The sequence below is a fragment of the Leptonychotes weddellii genome, chromosome 11, assembly GCF_054177405.1.
Source record: "Leptonychotes weddellii isolate Sample4059 chromosome 11, ASM5417740v2, whole genome shotgun sequence".
Classification (NCBI taxonomy): domain Eukaryota; kingdom Metazoa; phylum Chordata; class Mammalia; order Carnivora; family Phocidae; genus Leptonychotes; species Leptonychotes weddellii.
The window spans coordinates 65441234-65462460 of NC_138379.1; positions in this window are offsets into that span (position 1 = coordinate 65441234).

The following is a 21227-nucleotide window of genomic DNA, read 5'->3' on the forward strand; positions in this document are numbered from 1 at the left end:
GTCGTTGCAAATGGCAAGATTTTATTCCTTTTGATGGCTGCATAATATTCCATTGTATACATATACAACATCTTCTTTATCCATTCATCTGTCGATGGACATCTTGGCTCTTTCCACAGTTTGGCTATTGTGGACATTGCTGCTATAAACATCGGGGTGCATGTTGTTTTGATGAAGTTACCTCCACTGAATTGCTTATCATCAAAACCTCCATTGTTTTTGAGAGTTCTGTTTCAAATAAAGTAGGTTCCTTTTAGTAGAGCTTTAGAGCTCAGTTATCAAGATTTTCCTTTATACCTGGACAAAATTTCTGAGTCAAGCTCCTATTGTGGGAGTTGAGGATAGTGGCCCACTTTTCTCTTAGTGACCCCTGTTTTAGAAGAACAGTGCTGGGCAGTTGGTTCACCTCCTGGTTTTGTAGGTATTTCTCTCCAGGTGTGGAATCTCTTTCCTACAAATGAGTTGGGGTGAAAGCTATTGGATCTCCTAGTATTCTCAGAATGCTATGCCTGAAGTATATCTTTCCCTTAATGAGTGAGGCTCAAGGAAGGGAGTCCCTAACTTTTTAGCTGCACTTGCCTGAAATGTAGTCTCTGCAAAGTGGCTGGGGAAGAGATACAAAATTCTGATAGCTTGCCTCTCCCAGGAAGATACTGTACCTCTCTTCTGGGAACTGGAAGGAGAGCTGTGTTCTTAGCTGACCTACCTGGAAGGGAGATTCCATCACACTAAGCTGGAAGTGGCAAAGGAGGTAGCAGATCATGGTTCAAATACTATATTCTCACTGTCCTTAGCAATTTTTAGTAGATTTTCTTAAGTAAATATTTAATAATTTGATGTAAGCCCTTAGATATTAATTTAAAATATATATATATTTTTACCAGTTACACTTGTTTCACTGGGGTGTGGCCCACCATGATCCTCAGAATGCTATTTTAGAAGTGCAACTCCCTTATATTTATTTTTATAATTCATAAAATATCTATAGATATGCCATAGATTATTTGACGTTCAAATTTGGAGGACATTACTGGATATTATTGCTTACTTGTTTATCTGAGTTATTTAGTTCTTGGTATATTGTACAGGAACATTATGGTATCTTGACTGTATGAAATTTTTGAGTGACTGAGATAGTAATAAGAGGCAATGTAGATGATGAATTACTGAACTCTACATCTGAAACTAATGATGTACTATATGTTGGCTAATTGTATTTAAATTTAAAAAAGAAACAATGTAGAATATGCACATATATAATATTAGACATGTACATATACAGATAATCTATTCTTACACAGAATAGAGACACATCAACATACATGAATATGTGCATGTACACACACACATACTGAGTTATATTAATTTAACTAAGCACTTCAGATTTTAAAGTCAGAAGGATTTATTTTATATATAAACATTTAGTCCAATGTAGACCAATTGATATTAATAAATAAAAATGACTTAATTTTTGAATGCTTACCAGGTGTAACTATTGTGATTCCATTTTATTAGTGTGCAATGATACATTTTAGTATCTATTGTCAAAACAGTTAATTTATACTTTCTTTTGGTAATAGACTCAGAGAGAAATGAGACTCAATTCAGGTCAAAGGCCTTCTAGTTTTTTTGTTTTAAACTGGTATAAAGGGTAAGGTTCTTTCCACTCTAGTCATGAAGTTGGTATCATGTGATTCTGGAGTTCAAAGTGTCCCTTGGCCATTTGGTAAATTGATCTGAGAAAATTACATTTTTGTATGGAAGAGATAAAGATGAGACAATCAAAAAGTCACTTAATATCATTTATGTCCCAAGTTCTAGGATGTAACTAAAGCCAGGCTTGCACTTACCCTTCTGAAAGATAATACTTTCTTCAGTTTTTGCTTCAATAAATTGATGACTTGGGATTGAGGGACATGACTCAATAATATGTATACTGAATGCTTATAAATTATCCAGCCTTCAAACATCAAGTTTCCTTTTAATCCACAAATAAAAGAAACCTGAACTATAAATTCTGATACATTTACAAAACATGTTTGTTCATATTAGGCTACTTTCTTTTCTGTAATAAATATCTGCATGTTTCGCAAATCTATCCTGTTTGTCCTCACATTGGTAGTGAAAATTCATCTTGTAATTCATTTACCTAGTCTACTGCTAATATCACTTTAACCCCTTTCCCCAAATGTGGCATAGATAGTATTCCTTAATTCACCAGATATATTCAATAATACTCTGTAATGTTTACACAAACCCTTCTAAAGTCTTGTGGTAACATAAATAAATTGTCATGTGGAAAGAAAGAAAAAAGCTTAGTTGAAGATGAACTATTAATGGATTCTAGCATTCATAAGCTGCAAATCTCCTCATGAGATTTCTTACTATAATTTTTTCCTTGTTAATCCAGTCTGCCATCATAATTCAGGGCCACAAACTAGAGCCATGCCTTTAATTTCCATTCTTGCAGTTTTGGCCCAGAGCCCCATTTGTTTCTTTAAATTGAAAAGAAAAGAAGTTTATATTTACTTGTAGTCTTAGATTTCAATCCTGTTAAATATTGTTAGATGCAAGGTTATAAAAATTCAAGAACTTTTTATAATATTACCCACAATATTTCAGTTCAACCATGTCAGAATGTCTTTGCTTCAGAATATCATTTTGGTTTTACCTTTACCTGAATAAATTGTGCTTAAAAATACTTGAATAGGAGTATGGAGGATAATGAAAGCTGTCTGATTTTAAATTCCTACACACATTCATCCAAATCTGTAAGAACACATAAAAACACATGGACCATATTTTTAACAATCCCAGGAATCAGAGAATAACATGACCTACAAATTACTTGTACATAGGGAAATAAATGCCTCAATCTAAGAGAGACCCCACCATAACTTCAAACCAGACAGTGCAAGAAGGAAGGATGTCAGAGTCCATGAAGAAAGGGAGGGAGCATTGAGAAATAAGATGAAACACAGACATAATCAATGCCAGGAAAAGAAAGTCCAATAGTAATCACAAACTAATGAGTGTACTTTTGTACCTAATAGGGAAGGGTTTAAAACTGAAGGTGAGTGGAGTATCATCTTTGAGGAAGCATGAGTTCTGGGTATAATCTGGTAAATAAAGAAGGTGTGATTAACCTTGGAGCCACAGTGTTGAATGAAAAGAAGGAACAAGGAGAGGAAAATTAAGGATTCTAAAGAGATAAAATAAAAGCAAGTATGTCTAACTCCACTCCCCCCCCCATATATCTTCAACTCTCTTTAATTAAGAAAAGAGGGCACTTGTAAACTAGGAAACTTTTAAAAAATTCCTAAATACAGGGAATACAAAGGAAATGAGTGTCTTACAAACTACTTGAAGTTTATAAGAAGAAAACAGAAAATCTAACGCAAAATATTACAGTTGATGTTTTCTCAAAAAATAACTTTTTTTGAGAGAGAGAATGTGCAGATGGGGAGGGGGGCAGAGGGAAAGAGAGAGAATCTTAAGCAGGCTCCACACCTAGCATGGAGCCTGACTTGGGGTGCCATCTGATGACCATGACCTGAGCCAAAGCCAAGAGTTGATTGCTTAACTGACTGAGCCACCCTGGTGCCCTCCAAAACAACTATTAATCAGAAAAATACAGTATTACAACACTTCAAATGGAATTAAATCTTGCCTTGAAGACTTTTTGGTTATGAAAATATACCTTGAATGAAAAATTCAAAAATTAAAGTGGTAGTGAATAAAAATATGAAGAAATTTAATAATAGTTGATTAAACTCAGAAAAAAATAAGAAAAAGGGAAAAATCATTTGAGAAATAAAGATTCAATGTGAGATGTCCAAGGAAGAATAATATTTGTATGAAAATTTAATAAGAATATTAAAGAAAAGTAGGAAAGTAACCACAGGAATGAAAATCATTCAAGAAGAGAGTAAAGGAGTAAACAAAAGACATGTACAGAATATCCAGCATATGAATATTGGAGTAGATGAAGAGAAAATCAAAACTTAAACTAAATAGAATAATGGGAAAGATATTTAAAGTATAATCTAAGGAAATTCCTGGAAATAAAAGAAACTTTGGAGAGCACCTCAGAGGCTCAGTCGGTAGAGCATTTGACTCTTTTTCTTTTTTTTTAAGATTTTATTTATTTATTTGACAGAGAGAGAGAAAGAGCACAAGCAGGGGGAGCGGCAGGCAGAGGGAGAAGCAGGCTCCCCACTGAGCAAGGAGCCTGGTGCGGGACTCCATCCCAGGACCCTGAGATCATGACCGGGGTCAAAATCAAGTGTCCGGCACTTAACCAACTGAGCCACCCAGGTGCCCCGGGGGCTGCAATTTTTAAACGCTACACAATAGATTATGAATTTATTATAGTTTGAGAGTTCCTGTTGAACGTAATGAAGATGATAGATGAAAACAATTTTTTAAAGAAGAAATTTTCTTAAGTATTCAGTGATACCAAGATTTCATTTGAGAGAGCTGAGAAGGGACCATTGAGTTTTGTAATGAAAAGGTCGTTCAGAGGAATGATTGATTTGATGAAACTAGATTTCATGGGAAGTGAATAATTAGAGACAATAATTGGACTGTTGGCTTTAAAAAATTTGACAGGAAAAATAGAAAACGTACAAGTTGGTGCTGAGGCTTTTTGCTTGTTTTGAATGATGGCTCATGCCATTGTTTCTAGTACATATACTTCTTTCAATACTAATGCCTTTTTAGTATTGTATTTTATAACTATTGAGCACCTAAATGTGTGAAGTACAGAATACTTCAGAGGATCTCTTTCTCACTGGATTCAGAATAAGTATTTTAAGATCAAGTCCTCCATTACTCCACTTTATCATCCAGTGTTAAGTATATAAGGTTTTACTTACTTTAAGTATATAAGGGTTTTATTTTAAGTATATAAGGGTTTTACTAATCTTTTTGTAGTTACACTAGAATTATCAGTCTTTAGTAAAGACATAGAGATTCAGAATTATAAAATAAAAATAAATCATACAGTTTGAAGGCCTAAATAACATTAAGAAATCTATAAAACAAGTATTATGATGTAAAGAATAGTTTCTACATTTGGAGTCAAAATGTCAGTGTTGGAATACTGTGTGACATTGGTCAAAATACTAAAGTCCCTCAGTGTCTTATTTTTTTTCACAGAATGCTTTTCTAATTTGTTAGGAGAAACACATAAAGTAAGTTCTTTTTGAAAGTGCTAAAGCAGGGGCGCCTGGGTGGCTCAGTCGTTAAGCGTCTGCCTTCGGCTCAGGTCATGATCCCAGGGTCCTGGGATCGAGCCCCGCATCAGGCTCCCTGCTCCGCAGGAAGCCTGCTTCTTCCTCTCCCACTCCCCCTGCTTGTGTTCCTGCTCTCGCTATCTCTCTCTCTGTCAAATAAATAAATAAAATCTTTAAAAAAAAAAGTGCTAAAGCATTATAAGCTATTAAGATTAGCATAATACTCAAAGTCCTAAAGTGACTTTGTCATAAGTAATATATATAAGTATAGTTACTGTATTCTAGAGTTTTGAAAAACATAGGGAAGGCAGCACTTTATAAAGGGAGAGAAACTAAAAGGAAATGGAATTGATCAATGACCATAAAACACATAAAAAGTCCTCTCGTAAAAACAAAATATAATCTGTTATGGAAAGCTGAAATACAGTATAGATTTCAAATTTCATTATAATAACCAGATCAATAGTCGACAAAATCAAATTCATCACATTTGAAAACCTGTAGCATGCTATTCAGGTATATCATTCAAGTTGGGTCACTTTTCTCCATATTTACTGCCCCTTCATTAAGGTCCTTCATGTGTCTTGGCTGCACTGTTATTTTAAGTCCCTATTTCAGTCATTGTCAGTTTCCTCTCCAAGTTAATATCTTTAAACAAAAATACGGGAATTTGTCATTTCTCATTTTAAATATCTTCAACTGCATATTGCCTATATTTTAAAATGTAAAAAAATCTTTTTCTGGCACATAAAATCCAGCCAGAAAATATTTCTCATCAATGTTTTCCATGCATCTAACTTCTTTTTTAACTTTTTACTTTTACATGGGTACACATTAATGTTATTGCTGTTGTTTTCATCTGCAATTTTGAGCCTCTTTATATGCCCCTGAAAGTATCTAGAGTGTCTTCCTCCTCTTTTTCTCCTGGAAAACTCCTCTTCATTCTTTCAGACCCAGTTCAAGAGCCAATTCACAGAGAGGCTTTCTCCAACTCCACAATGCTTCTGTTCTCTCTTAATAACTATAATCACACTTCCAGAGTTGTGTTGTAATATCTATTTAGATGATTTTGTTTCTCACTAAATTGTTGAGTTCCTTCTCTAGCGATGGCACTTAGCTCATAACTTGTGTTTAATACCTAAAACATAATTGATGGATGAATGAAAGAACAGAAGAAAAAATGGGAATGTGATAGGCTTAGGACTGAGGATTTAGTCCCAATCTCAATTCAGTTCTCTTATTTCTACATCCCTTGTATAACTGTTACTAACACATTCTCTGCCTTTACCTCCTGTCCTTCACTGATCAAGGCAACTACATTTTGTACATCTGCCATGCAGTAAGGGTAGTTCAATTAATTTCTTCTTTATCCTTATCAGGTGGGACCTAAGGAAAACCTGGAACTCTTATTGCAAATATCTGAGAGTAACCCACATAGTGTTTGTCAGGGAATATTCAGAGATGATACTATTTATTATTGCAATTTGCTTTCTTCTCCCTCATTTATATGCAGTTAAAAATAAGTGTTCTTATTTGTAATGTGCACTTATATACTCTCGTCAACTTAGTAAAAATTTTATCTAGACAGTGTGAAATCTACCTGAATATAATTACCAAGCTTCCTCTATTCCAGCATGGACACATTCACAAACTATACTCCTTAGAGAACACTATCTTAATAGGGTTTGGTTATAACTATTACCTACCTACAAATCCCTCACATCCCTCCCAGAATGTAGCTAGTGCTTTTAAATAAACAAGAAAGAATTTTATTTTAAAATAATTTTTGTTGTCATTCTAGTTTACTTTAGTTCCTGGATTTAGGGTCAATGTGTAAATCTGCATATATCCCAGGCTCCTACAAATTTAGGACCAATTTGGCAACAGGAAAAAAAAAAAAGAAGTTTCCTGCCTGCAAGCTATGCAGTCAAAATGTTAACAAGGATCCCTGATTCAATAAATAAGAGTTTCCTTACCAGCAGTAAAATTTCTAGAAACTCCTGCTGTGTAAGCTAGAAGGCTTCAAGCTGAGCTCTTTTTTTAGAGGCAAGTTGCCCTTAGATAAATTACACTGATGACTAAGTAAAACCCAGGTAATGTGAGACTAGAGTATAGCTAACATTCTTCATGTCATGCACCATTATCAGACTCAATGAAGCAAACCTTTGGAGATCAAAAGAATAAACCTTGTCCTCACTGCTTTTTGCTGTGTTGAAAAATTTAACTGCTGGTTAGTTTATTTTTAACTTATTTAAATGGAGCCAACTGCTTCCTAGCTCAGAGGGTGCTGAGCTGAAAAACACTGCCTGGTTTGCTTGGTCTGTTCATCTAAGGACTGAATGCCCTAGATTTCCTAGGGCAGACTCTGTTTTTAGGACTTAACAGGTTTATGACCTGGTTTATATTCATTTGCTTCAATGGAAAAAACTTGAAATCAATCTTGTCGGAGAAAGAAGTCATATTAGGCGATACTAGACTGAAAAGCTTAAATGAGACTTGGAATTTCAACCTAATACGATATGTCATAAACAGCTATACTAGATATGATAAATATACATGATAAAAATTTAAAAATTAATAAATTAGACAATAGTGCCTATTTTGGATTAATTATGGAGTTGTAATGGTATTAATATGTAATTAGGCTAAAAGACTAATTTGCTACTTTGGCCAACTATCCATCCTTAGAGGGTCTAAATCCTGTGTAAGGTATAAAAATTTGCCTGTGGTCTAAGACCACAGATAATCCCTTACTTAGAATCGATGCCTGTTAAACATGTGACCAGTTTTCAGAGTGGTGCCAGGCACAGTGCCGTCTCTCAATAAATATATAGGGAATAATCAAGTAAATGAATGCTGGTTTTATGAGTACTGGATCCAAGAAGGCAGGATATCAATGTAAAACCATCACCTCCAAAGTGCATGGAATACATAAACTTGCTCTCAAACAAACCCTTATAATTAAGTCGGGGAGACTAATTGCATATTTATTAAATGGCAATAAGTAATTCAGGATAATGGTTAAAGGGATTTTTAACATAAATTCTCAATTATCCAATGGCTCTTTAAAATCCTATCATATCTACTGTCTTGCTTATCAATCTTTACCTTGCTAGTCAATGTTACTTTCTCACAATTACTTTTATGAAATTTCTACCTCTGCCAGATCAACTTCCCCATTTCTGAATAAGTCTCTGCTTTCTTTCCTTTTCCTCACTGCTCACCTGCTTCCTCTACTCAGAATACTTTTCCATTATCTAGCAGTTTTAACCTTTTGTGTTTTTCTAGAATCAGCTCAATCCCAAACTCCATGAATCTCTTTTCTTTCATCTCCAGGTTTCAGAGGTCATTCTGAATTCCAATATTATTCATTGGGCTAATATTTATGTGTCCTTAACATATATTATTTTTTTTAAACTTTTGTTTTTGATAGTTTACACTATAATAATTTGGACAATATTTGTGTATATGTTTATTTTCACTTATTCAATAAATATTTTGCTTTTCTCTTTAAAAATGTTAACATTTCTCAAGATGCTTAATACATAACCTCAACATTAAAATAATGAAAACTTGTTATAATTATGTAATTCTGCATTTAATTGCAACTTCTGTAAACAGCAAACTCTTCTGAAGACTGTGTAGAAAAAGTTAGACTCAGCATCCTGAAAGCATCCTAACTGTGAAATTTGCTCAGGTATAAAATAAGCTCTCAAAGGAGCTTAGGGAGCTCCTTTGGGAAGGCTCTTTCAAATGTTTCAGGCTAACAGTTCAAAAGAGCCTATTAGGAAGCAATTCTGCTTTGCTAGGCTAATGACCTAATAGAGGAATAATGTTCTGTCAGTTTGAACACAGCCTACTGTCCTAGCAGTCTGACAGTAGGGATTATCTGTTTTACCACTAAATCCCTAGAGGTTAACAAAGTGATTTGAACATAGTAGATGCTCAATAAATATATGCTGACCAAATTAAGTTGTCTTAATTTTTTTGTCTATCATTTGTTCATTGGAATATTTAAATTAATTAGAGTGTTAACAATGAATAGTTTTTTTCTTTTTAATTCAGTTAAATAGGTTTTTACTATGTCATAAGTACAAGATTCTGAGCTAGCAATAAAGTCTTAATTTTTTTAAAAGATTTTATTTATTCATTTAAGACACAGAGATACAGACAGAGAGAGAGCATGAGCAGGGGGAGAGGCAGAGGGAGAGGGAGAAGCATGCTTCCCGCTGAGCCAGGAGCCCGATGTGGGGCTCAATCCCAGGACCCCGGGACCATGACCTGAGCTGAAGGCAGACGCCCAACCATCTGAGCCACCCAGTTGCCCCAATAAAGTCTTAATTTTATTGAATCTTTGGCAATACTTGCTTTTCTTATATTCATTCAACTAGCATTTAATAAGGTCCATTCAGTACAGAGCATTGTGCTAGGAAATGGGTATATAAAGTGAAAATTAAGGCATGATCTGTAAGTAAGCTTAGAGTTTCAGGATAAACAAAATCCAACAGAGAATCATCCCATAATTAATTGCAATAGAAAATACACACTATTATGAAAAACATGAAGGTAGTTCATTGAGTGTGGAGGACAGGGAGATACCAGGAGATGGGGAAGGAAAACTTCCTCAAGGGAGGGTATTGAATTTGTAAACTGGAAATGAGGTAGAATTAAGTAAAGATATAGGGGAAGTATTTTCTGGGAATAACAGGGAAGTATATTGTATAGTTATCCTAAGGTAAGAAAAATTGGTATGTTGGAAAAAATGAAAGAAAAAAATTGTGGTTAAAGTGTTAAGAGCAGCGGGCCCCTGGGTGGCTCAGTTGGTTGAGCGACTGCCTTCGGCTCAGGTCATGATCCTGGAGTCCCGGGATCGAGTCCCGCATCGGGCTCCCTGCTCAGCAGGGAGTCTGCTTCTCCCTCTGACCCTACCCCCTCTCATGTGCTCTCTCTCATTCTCTCTCTCTCAAATAAATAAATAAAATCTTTAAAAAAAAAAGTGTTAAGAGCAGCAAGGCTGGTCCAAGGTAATATTGGAAATATAGGTGAGTGGCTATGCATACAATGCAGACCTTTTAGGTCATTTTTACTTTATGCAAAGAACCACTGAAAATTTTTAGGCAATGTGGTGAAGTGATCAGATTTACATTTGAAAAAAAATCTGTGCTAGATGGAGAGTGAATGTGAAGGGATGATGGTGTTACTTTTATATTCTGGTGGCAAATAATAACAGCTTCTCTCAGGATCTTGACAGTACAGAGAAGGGAGAATTTATGGTGCTTAATGGGTTGTATATTTAAAGGTTGAAGGAGAAAGAGGTCTAAGATGAGTCTGAAATTCTGGCATGATCATTTTAAAAGGAATATATGTGTATATTGAGCTAAAGCCTCCTAATGTTCATGAGTTCAAATGTTCTCTCTCTTGGAGTATACTTACTGAGTCATAGGGTATGGATATATTCAACTTTCTGGGATGACATCATCTTCGCTCCTAAGTGGTTACACCATTATCAATTTTAAACAACAGTTTTGAAAGTTCTCTTAAGGCCAAATTCTTGGCAACATTTAGTACTATCAGGCATTTTACTTTTACTTTTCTGGTGGAATGGATATAAAGTAGTATCTCAATGTGATCTTAATTTGAATTTCCCTATTATTAAAGAGGTTATAGGGCACCTGGGTGGCTCAGTAGGTTAAGCATCTGACTCTTGGTTTCAGCTCAGGTCATGATCTCAGGGTCGTGAGATGGAGCCCCACTTCAGGCTTCAGGCTCAGCAGGGAGTCCGCTTGAGATTCTCCCTCCCTCTCTCTCTGCCCCTCCCCCCTGCACTCCTCTGTTTCTCTCTCTCCAAAATAAATAAATAAATAAATCTTTAGAAAAAAAGTGGCTATGTGCCAGTAACATTTTTATTAACCATATTTTGTATCCATTAGATTTCTCTATTTAATTATTGGCAGCTCATACCCATTTTCTGGTTTGTCTTTTCATGTTTTTATGGTATCTTCTAATCAACAAAAGTTTATTATAAATACATGAATTTATCAATCTCTCATTTGTGCTAAGTATTTTGTGTTTTGTTTAAGAAATGCTACCTTATTCTAATATCATAGATATTAGAATATCTATGTCTTCTAAAAGTTTTGTCAGTCTTCTAAAAGTTTTAAAGTTTTCCTTTTATATTTAAATAATATGCATAGAAATAATTTCTACATATAATGTAAATTAGTGATCAAATTTTATTTTTCCTACTAGAATGATTAAGCACAATATATCAAATCCACTGACCTCTAAACACTACTGTCAAACATCAGATTTCCATATAGGAATGATTCTTTTTCTGTCTTCTCTATCTTGTTCCATTGTTCTTTTACAAATATTACACAGCTTTATTTAATATGACTCTATAGTAAGTCTTAATATTTGGTAGGGTAAATGCCCACATCTTATTCTTTCTTTAGAGGTGTCTTGGCTGTTATTAGCTCATGGAATTTTCCACAAAAATTTAGAATAAACTTGCTAAAATTCTTTAAGCGATCCATTTGGATTCTGATTGGAATTGCATATAATCTAGGGATGAATTTTAGAATGACAATCTAAGATAAAGTCTTTGTGTCCATTCTTAAACTATTACTCTTAATTTACTTAGGGGCATTTTTCTCCATAAAAGATCTTGTATATCTATAGATGCTGTTATTATTATTTTATTTTTTAACTGATCCTTATCTGAAAAGATGTAGTTGTTTTTTGCATAATGATCTTAATCCAGATATTTAATAAAATTCAATTTTATGAATATTGCCCTGGATTCTTATGTGATTTAAATGTACATTGTCATATCAGCTGTGGCAGATATAGTTTTACTTCTTCCATTACAATCCTTACTGAATGTATTTATTTTCTAGGTCTTGCATCACTTATCTGAATATCCAAAACACAGTGTAAAAGAAGGGTGGTAGTTAGGATCAAATAGTTAAAACATAGAAAGTAATAAGAAAAACATTTTTAATTATAAAAAAATAAGATATTTAAGAATAAATATTTTTTCTTGTTTAAGATAATTCTGTATTTCTTGTAGTAGGTTGAAAAATGGTCCCCCAAAATATATCTATGTCCTAATCCCTGAAACCTATGAATGTTATTTTATATGGTGAAAAAGGGTCTTTGTTGATATGATTAAGTAAAGGATTTTGAGATGGGGAGATAATTCCATATTACCAATGTGAGCCCTAAATGCAATTAAAAATGTCCTTAAAAAAGAGAGACAGAGATTTGAGGCATAGATGAGAAAAAGACAATGTGACCAAGGAGGCAGAGATAGGAATGACTCAGTCGTAAATCAAGGAAAGCCAGCAGCCATGAGAAACTAGAAGAAGTAAGGAACAGATTCTCCCCTAATGTCTCTTGCTGACACCATGATTTCAGCCTAGTAATAATAGTTTCAGACTTCTAGCCTCCAGAGTTGAGAGAAAACAAATATTTGTTGTTTTAAAGAACTCAGTTTATGGTAACTTCTTACAACAGTCACAGGAAACTTAATTTCTTAGTTCTCATTTCTAATTCTTATTCAGCATAATGTTTGTTGCAAGTTTTAATTAGATGCCCTATATAAGGTTAAGAATGTAAGGCTATTTATTAGTGTGCTAAAAGTTTTTATAATGAATGGATGATTAAATAAAATAATTTCTGCATTAATTATTTTTCTCTTTTTATCTATTAATAGCACAAATTACAGACACACATCCAAATATTCCTCTAAGATAAATTATGTTTATTTTCCTAGTATAAACTCAACTTGAGCATGATGCATGATCTTTCAATACATTACTTGATATGGTTTGCTAATGTTTATTTAGACTTTTTGCATTTATATTTATGAGTGAGATTGAACTATAATATTCCTTTCTTGTACTGGACCTATCTGGTTTTGGTATACAAGACATACAAGCTTGAAAATATGAGTTAGAGATTGTTGTCATTTTCAGTCTTTGGAAGAGTTTGTATAGTAATGAATAATCAGTTCCCAGGACAGTTTCAAATTATACCCAAGAAAAGTGATATCAATGTCCAAAACATAATTTTGATAGCACCGAACTTAACAGTGTGTGCATGGATGTGTGTGTTTAATTGTACTATGGGCAGATCATAACTTTATTCCATTTAAATTAGGGCTAAATGTGAATGTAAATATAACTCCTTTTCCAAACAGTTAGATGACTTCACCTGATTTCCTTATAACATGATGACTGGACTCAGACAAATAGTCTACTGATATTTGCTATGACCTCTGGGCATATAAACTGATGATATTGTTTTGGGTATTATCTTTATGAACTACTTTGGCCAATTGTAGTCATGGAGGGATAGTCTTGCATAATTTAAAAGCACAGACTTTAAAGGCTGACTGACTGGGTTTAGATTTCAGATATTTGTATTACTGTGTGACTTTGCACAAGTTACTTTATCTCTTCAAGACTCAGTTTTCTCATTTTTATTTTTATTTATTTATTTATTTTAAAGGTTTTATTTATTTGACAGAGAGAGACACAGCGAGAGCAGGAACACAAGCAGGGGGAGTGGCAGAGGGAGAAGCAGGCCTCCCGCTGAGCAGGGAGCCCGATGCGGGGCTCGATCCCAGGACTCTGGGATCATGACCTGAGCCAAAGGCAGACACTTAATGACTGAGCCACCCAGGCACCCCTCAGTTTTCTAATTTTTAAAATGGAGATAATAATCCTAGTAAGTTCTTCATATGTTTGTTGTAAGGCTTGAGTGAGTGAACATTATATATATATATATTATGTGTATATGTATATATATTTATATAGACACTATTTTTTGAAACTAGGATTTTATAAGCATTAGTGACTAATATTTTTATAAAGTTTTACATCATTTTTTTCTAAAGATATTAAAACATTTCATATCAGTTATCCTGCCCACTGTCAAAACCTTGTGTACATGGTGGGTAATTCCTCATTTGATGTTGTAACGATTGAATTTTAGAAGTTTATGACCTGATCATAGAGAAAACTAGTATAAGAGAGGCAAAATGCTAATTAGAAGCCAGATATTACCCCAAGGTGTGGCTTTTTCTATCTTACACTCTACCTATGGGTATTAAATTTAAAAAGGAAGGAAATTGCATTTAATGTGTGATTTGCCTTTTGATCCATATGTTTTCTCAGATTCTGTTGAAATCAATGTACTTGATGAAATCAGTGATGATTAATACTGTGCTGAATTATGTACCCTTCCATTTTAAAGGTTTAAATAGAATAAATAAACTTATAGACAGAAAAAATGTGGTATAATGTTTTTCTTATTACTAAGAGACTTCTCATTTCAATTCCTCATCTTTGTTTGCTTGTTAAATACATCTTTATAGCATGCAGCATGGACCTGAGACTTACTTCTCTTACAATTGTTAGATAATTTCCCATGAATTATTAATGTATCTCTAATTTTCATATATGGATTATTTCCTGATGTGATGTAACTACATATCCACCTTGTAAATTATAGATAATAATTTTATAACTCTACACTTGTACATTAAATAATAATGAGTAGCAATACATTCCTCTAAAAGAAGGATGGGTGAGGATTCCAACACTTTAAGCACAGTCTATCACATTTTTTCCAAAATGGAATGTTACTTTTTTGGTCAATCAGGGCACATCTGGCAAAAATATTTTTGTTGCATATAAGTATCTCAGTCTCCTCTCAAACTAAACTGGCTGATGCTCAATATCTAAAATTGGATATGTACAAACTAACTTGCCAAGAAAGTAGGAAATATATTTTTTTGGATATGGCATCTGAAAAAATAATGTAAATTTTCACGAGCTCTTTGTTACATTATTAGTTTAAAAAGTGCCTGTGTAGAATCTTATGCCAAATAGAACAAAAACAAAATTCTCTCAACTCACTGTGATTCAAAATAATCCTCAAATATTATATAGCCTTTAGATTATCCTCAAGTTAAGCTTTTTGTGAGTTATGGGATGACTTGATTTTTTTTTCCCCAAAATAAGAAAGGAAAGAAGGAAGAGTGGAAGAAGGAAGGAATGAAGGAAAAAAAGTTTCTTTGGTGATTTATTTCCCCTTCAGACAAAGAACATACATGAAAGTAGATAAATAGATCATTTTAGCTTTTTGCTAGTCAAATAGAAAATAATAATGATATAGTCAACTGGACTAATAGATTTTGATGCTACTTTCTCTCTTTCAGATAGAAAACATAGTTATAAAAGCAGTGCGTTAGCAACAGAATAATATTAGTGAACTGATAGAGTTATCCAAGTACTACAGGAGATTATGTGGAGTTCTTAGTATAGCGCTGATATTTAATTTGCCATTAATTAATGCAGGTGTTAATAATAATATTATTGTTAATAATAAAATAATATTGGTAGTAGAAGGAGGCTCTTGAAAGCTTTTACAAAAATGTTTAAAAAACCAAAGATATAATAATCGGGAGGCAATTTTCCTGAGACGTATGTTGACTTTAGAGAAAGTGCAGAACTTTCCCTAACCAATCAGTAAGAAGATTATTAATTAATGTTTATTTCTGTGAAGACTTACAATCTACTTTCAAATGTGAGAAAAATGCACTTGAAAAGGGAAAATAAATTTTAGAAGATGACAATAAATGCCTGCTACTACTAGATTTCAGAACTTCATATAGTACATACTGTCAGAAAAAACCAGAGCTGGACAATAATTAAAGTGGCAAGAACAGATTTTATTCAGGATTTGTAATATGGGGAAAGAGATCTCAGTATACAACTGGGCTTAATTCTGAATATAAGGAAGAGTGAAGATTTATAGGCAAGGAGTGTGTGGAGGGGTGGTCAGTGAATGAAAAAATACTAAGAGGTAATTCTTTACTATAGTGACCTCACAGAATTCTTGCTGAAGGCAGGAAGGGTAGTCAGATTCACCTGGGGGGTGGTGGGGGATGATGAATTTGGTCAGATATCAAAGGTGATCAGATACTGAGGGTGAATAATTTGCTAAACTAACTTTAAGAAGATTCTTGCTAAGATGGAACAAAGAAGTTCAAAAAGTCCAGACCCAGCTGGGGAGAAGATTCAGAGGAATCTCACTAAAGTTTGGTCAAAGAGAAACCCTTTGTCAATGCTACTTACAAGTTTTTAGGTTTTTTAAATTGGATTAACACAGCTAGGAAAAAAAAATCCTGAAGAAATTGGACATAGGCTGAACCATGATGAATGATCGGTCACATCTGAAGAGAGGTCATTGTCAGAACAGTTATCAAAAATACTATTAGAAATTAAAAACACCCAGATAATTAGGCAGTAATGGAAGCTGCTATAGCATGAGAGGAGGATAATAAGGAGTGGCTGATTGAGAGTATGCGACCAGCTATAATTAGATTAACAGAGACTTGATAACTGGATTGTATTTCATTGTACCCCCATGGAACTATTTGTTTTGAACTATACTTTGGTGTTATTATTAGTCTAATATATTAAAATTTATTGAAAGTAATACTTCTAGTAAACTCATTGTTTGTGTTTTAAGCATAACGTTCAGGACAGCTTTCTTATATCACATGGTTTCTTCATTATAAAGACATCCAGGAGAAATTCTTGCCTGATTACTGTTCCAAGAATGATACTTCTCTTGTATAATTTATTTAATTCTATTTGATGGATTACAAATTTTATAATTGACTATTTCTCTGTTGACTGTTAGAATTGCAGAATTTTTTATGGACAGACATTGCCAGTGTATAGTGAAACAGAAGTACAGATGGTGGAGATAGAGCATATCAGTTCTTACAGTGGCTCTTGGATCCTTTCACCAATAAAAGAGTGAGATAGAGAAGTCTCTCAGCAGCTCAGGCCCAAGAGAGCAAATAGAAATAAAAGGAAGAAGAAAGATGATGCCTGTAAAATGCTGTAGGAATTACTCACCCCTGCTCTCACCCCCAAGTCTTTGCAACACACACACACACATACAGGCACATTTATGCACTCACACACCACACACACTAGGGAGCCATAGGGATGAATTTACTTGCTGTGAGGCATAAAAAAGTATATTTTGTTAATTGTTTTCCCTGACAATTTTTCCAGTCTGGTTGGATACCAGTTGTGAAGGTAAAATAAAAACATGTACAACGTTTAAGATGGAGGAAAGTGCAGAGAATATTTGGGGGTAGAGTGTAAAAAGTTACTTTGGTTCAAGCACAAGGTTAATTTAGAGTAGAAGTAAACAGTGAGTCTAGATAAAATGTTTAGGAACAGATGCAAAAGTTAGGAACAGATGTTGGAAGGTTCTGACTATAACACAAAAGTTTAATTTTATTCTCTAACTTAATAGAAAACTGTTTTCGACATTTGTGGAGAGCACTAATGTTATGATAATGGTATTGCAGGAAGATTAATTTGGTAGGCTAACTTCAGTTTATTCTAACAATTATTTATCGCGTGCCTACTATTTGCAAGATAGTTGAGAGGATGTATTTAATAGGTACTATGTAACAGGCATAGTGCTAACTGCTCAGAATCAAATCAGAGGAAATGGGAGGATAAGGAACTCAGGAACACAAATAATAATATAACATGTTTGATTTGGTTAAGTCCCCATGAACAATACATAATCAAATGCTACAGCAATTTAAAATAGAAAAGGTTAAATCCAGTTGGCTAGAGGACAACCATTACTGGATTTCTCAAAGGAACTGATGCTTGCCCTTATGAACACATTCCTTATCACTTGGTAAACAAAACATCTTTCCAGCCCCCTTGAAGAATGCCCACAGCCCCTGGTATCTTGTTTTTTTTTTTTTTTAATAGCAAGTTCATTTGATGTTCTTTTTCCCATCTTTCATGGTTAACCATGGAAATCTTGGCATTCATACCAATTTGATGAGGTTCATAGTCTTTTCCAATCTCCCATCGGTCATCCCAGAAGGGCATTAGAACTGGTTCCCGGGACTTGTGGAAAGATATTAAATTGTGTCAAGGGAGATTTCCCCTATATTGACAAAATCTCCCTTATCCAGCCATATATTTTGCCTTTCTTTATCCAGTACCCTCAGGATTTATTCCCAGGCAAACTCTGCTACTTCTTACTAGTATATTTAGCCAAACCCTGTAGCACATTTGGGATATAATCATCTTCCCCCATTAGAAGTCCTAGTGCTCCCCAGATGGGTTATGCTTAAATTTGATTCTATTTATTTGTCTGGTGGCTGGTAGGAGATATAGGTGTAGAGAGAAAAGCATTGTCTTATGAGGCATCTGCCCCATCTTCAATCAAAGCAGGGACACATATCATCTGACAAAGAAAGTGGACAACTTCCGAAATCCCAGAGGTTTCATTGTAATTGGAGATTTCAGGGTTTTTGAGTCTACCCAGATAACCTTGCTACAGTAGTGGGCCCCTGACTTTAGCATGGAAGCCTTAATGTTTATTGAAATTTCATCCTCCTCTCAAGTTCAGCCATTCTTTTTTTTTTTTTAATTTTTTTAAAGATTTTATTTATTTATTTGACACAGAGAGAGAGACAGCGAGAGAGGGAACACAAGCAGGGGGAGTGGGAGAGGGAGAAGCAGGCTTCCTGCTGAGCAGGGAGCCTGATGCGAGGCTCAATCCCATGACCCTGGGCTCACGACCTGAGCTGAAGACAGACGCTTAACGACTGAGCCACCCAGGCGCCTCAAGTTCAGCTATTCTGGCAATTAATTATGTGCCCAGTCTTCAGCTCAGTCTGTCATCTGGCTCCAAGAGATAAGAGGCTCTTCAAACGTTACCAAGGAGAATATTTGGTGTTCATACTTTGTATTATATAGAACATTAATTCGTTTGAGCCAGTCATTTTCTCTATTCAAAGCATAAATTATGCTGAGCAATAGGCACAGTCTTTATAATTACTTTCTCCTCTACTTCTCAAATGCCTGAGCTCTTGTACTGAATTGTGCATCCCTAGCACCTGCATCCCCTCTAATTCACTAAATGAGAAAATTTTAGCAATTGTACTTCTTCAGCATGCCAGGTGTCATCAATATTTCATTTTTCACAAATGATGAGGTCCTTATTGTAATATGACCAGAGACTAAACCAACTCTAGAATCCTATAGTCTATTTCCTAGGACCATTTGTGTTATAAACTGTTTTAGCCCAGGTCCCCAAGATCCTGAGATAAGGTTCTTGTGCAGTGGATGCACCGAATATGTGCTTTTAATACAAAACCTTTAAAAAGTGAGGGAAGTAGAATAAGGAAGAGAAAGAAGTTAGGCAAAGATGGATTAAGCTAAATCTAGCCTCAACCTGACCTCACGGGAAATTATGAGTGGAGTGGCACCACAGTGTTGTCTCACCAAGAGGAAATGAGGCTGGCTTCTGTACCCCACTTCATTCAGTCACTGGTTGGGAGATAGTTCAGGAAGGAGGCATAGCCTTCAGGGCATTTCTAGGCAAAGTAGCTTTCCTCAAGTGTCAACATTATAAAATGGAGTCAGACTCTTTATTACATGTGCCAACAGCAACTGCTAGAGAAGGCCAATCCAAATTTCACCTCTTAATTCACAAACCTTTAAATTCTCACTACTGGAGACATAGCACCATATATTAGTTATTAGTTTGGCATATTCACCACACCTTGAAGGATAATATCCCAACCCTACTGTGTTGCTCTCTCCAAGATGACATCCTAACTAATAGATCATCATACCGTATCATTCATCCTGCTTCTTGAATACCGGGTATATGATAAGACAGTTGCGCCTATTGAAATGGTCTTCCTTTGCCATGAAATGGTCCCTTGAGCTGAGGCAATATTACATAGGATCATATATCAACACATGAATAATTATAGAAATCATATATCAGTATTGTTGGGGGGAAGCAGACTCATTTCACAGTAGGTATCACTTGTGGGAAAGAGTAAATTGCTACATTTTCTAGGTTGGAAGACATCTGATTAACCATGTCTTCAAGTAAATAACAGATATTCTGGAGGAATTATGCCATGTTTAGAGCTCAATATTTGTCTCTGCTGCTGGCAGGAGCAGTAACTAGATCAGCTTTGACAAGATGAACCCATACTAGTGAACTAATGTATAACCTCTATCTCTGCCACAATGGCAACTATGATCATTGGCTCATTGAGGCAGCTCTGATGGAGCCAAGAAGAGAGTCTGACCGACATCCACAGAACCAATGATCCTGCCCACCTGATTTTTCAAAATTACCTCCGAGGTGGATACTTTCTGAGGGCATTAATGCTAGTTAAAACTATTTTTATGCTTTCTGTCTAATTTCATTAGTCCATCCACATAATTCTTTTTTTAAAATTGAAATATATTTGATATAAATTTAATGTGTACAACATGTTAATTTGACACATTATATATTGTGATATGATTGCCATTGTAGTGATGCACCTCTACAATATTACATAATTATCCTTTTTTTTAGTGGTTGGAATAGTTAAATTATAGTCTTTCAGCAAGTTTTTCAATTATAATACAATATTCTTATCTATATTTACTATAGCATTAGATTTCTAAGGCTTATTTCTACTAGTTGTAAGTATCCTTAAATAACATTTATCTGATACCCTAATCCCCTATCCTTTGGTAACCACCATTTTACTCTTTGTTTTCTTTCCTTTTTTTTTTTTGTTTTTCAAATTTGTCTTTTTTATTCCACATATAAGTAGTATCATACAGTATTTGTCTTTTTCTGCCTGACTTACCTCACATAGCATAAGGTGCTCAATGTCCATCCATGCTGCTATAATTGGCAAATTGTCCTCCTTTCTCATGGCTAAATAAGATTCCACTGGGTGTGTGTGTGTGTGTATCATATCTTCTTTTTTTAAAATTTTTTTATTGTTATGTTAATCCCCATACATTACATCATTAGTTTTAGATGTAGTGATCCATGATTCATTGTTTGTGCATAACACCCAGTGCTCCATGCAGAATGTGCCCTCCTCAATACCCATCACCAGGC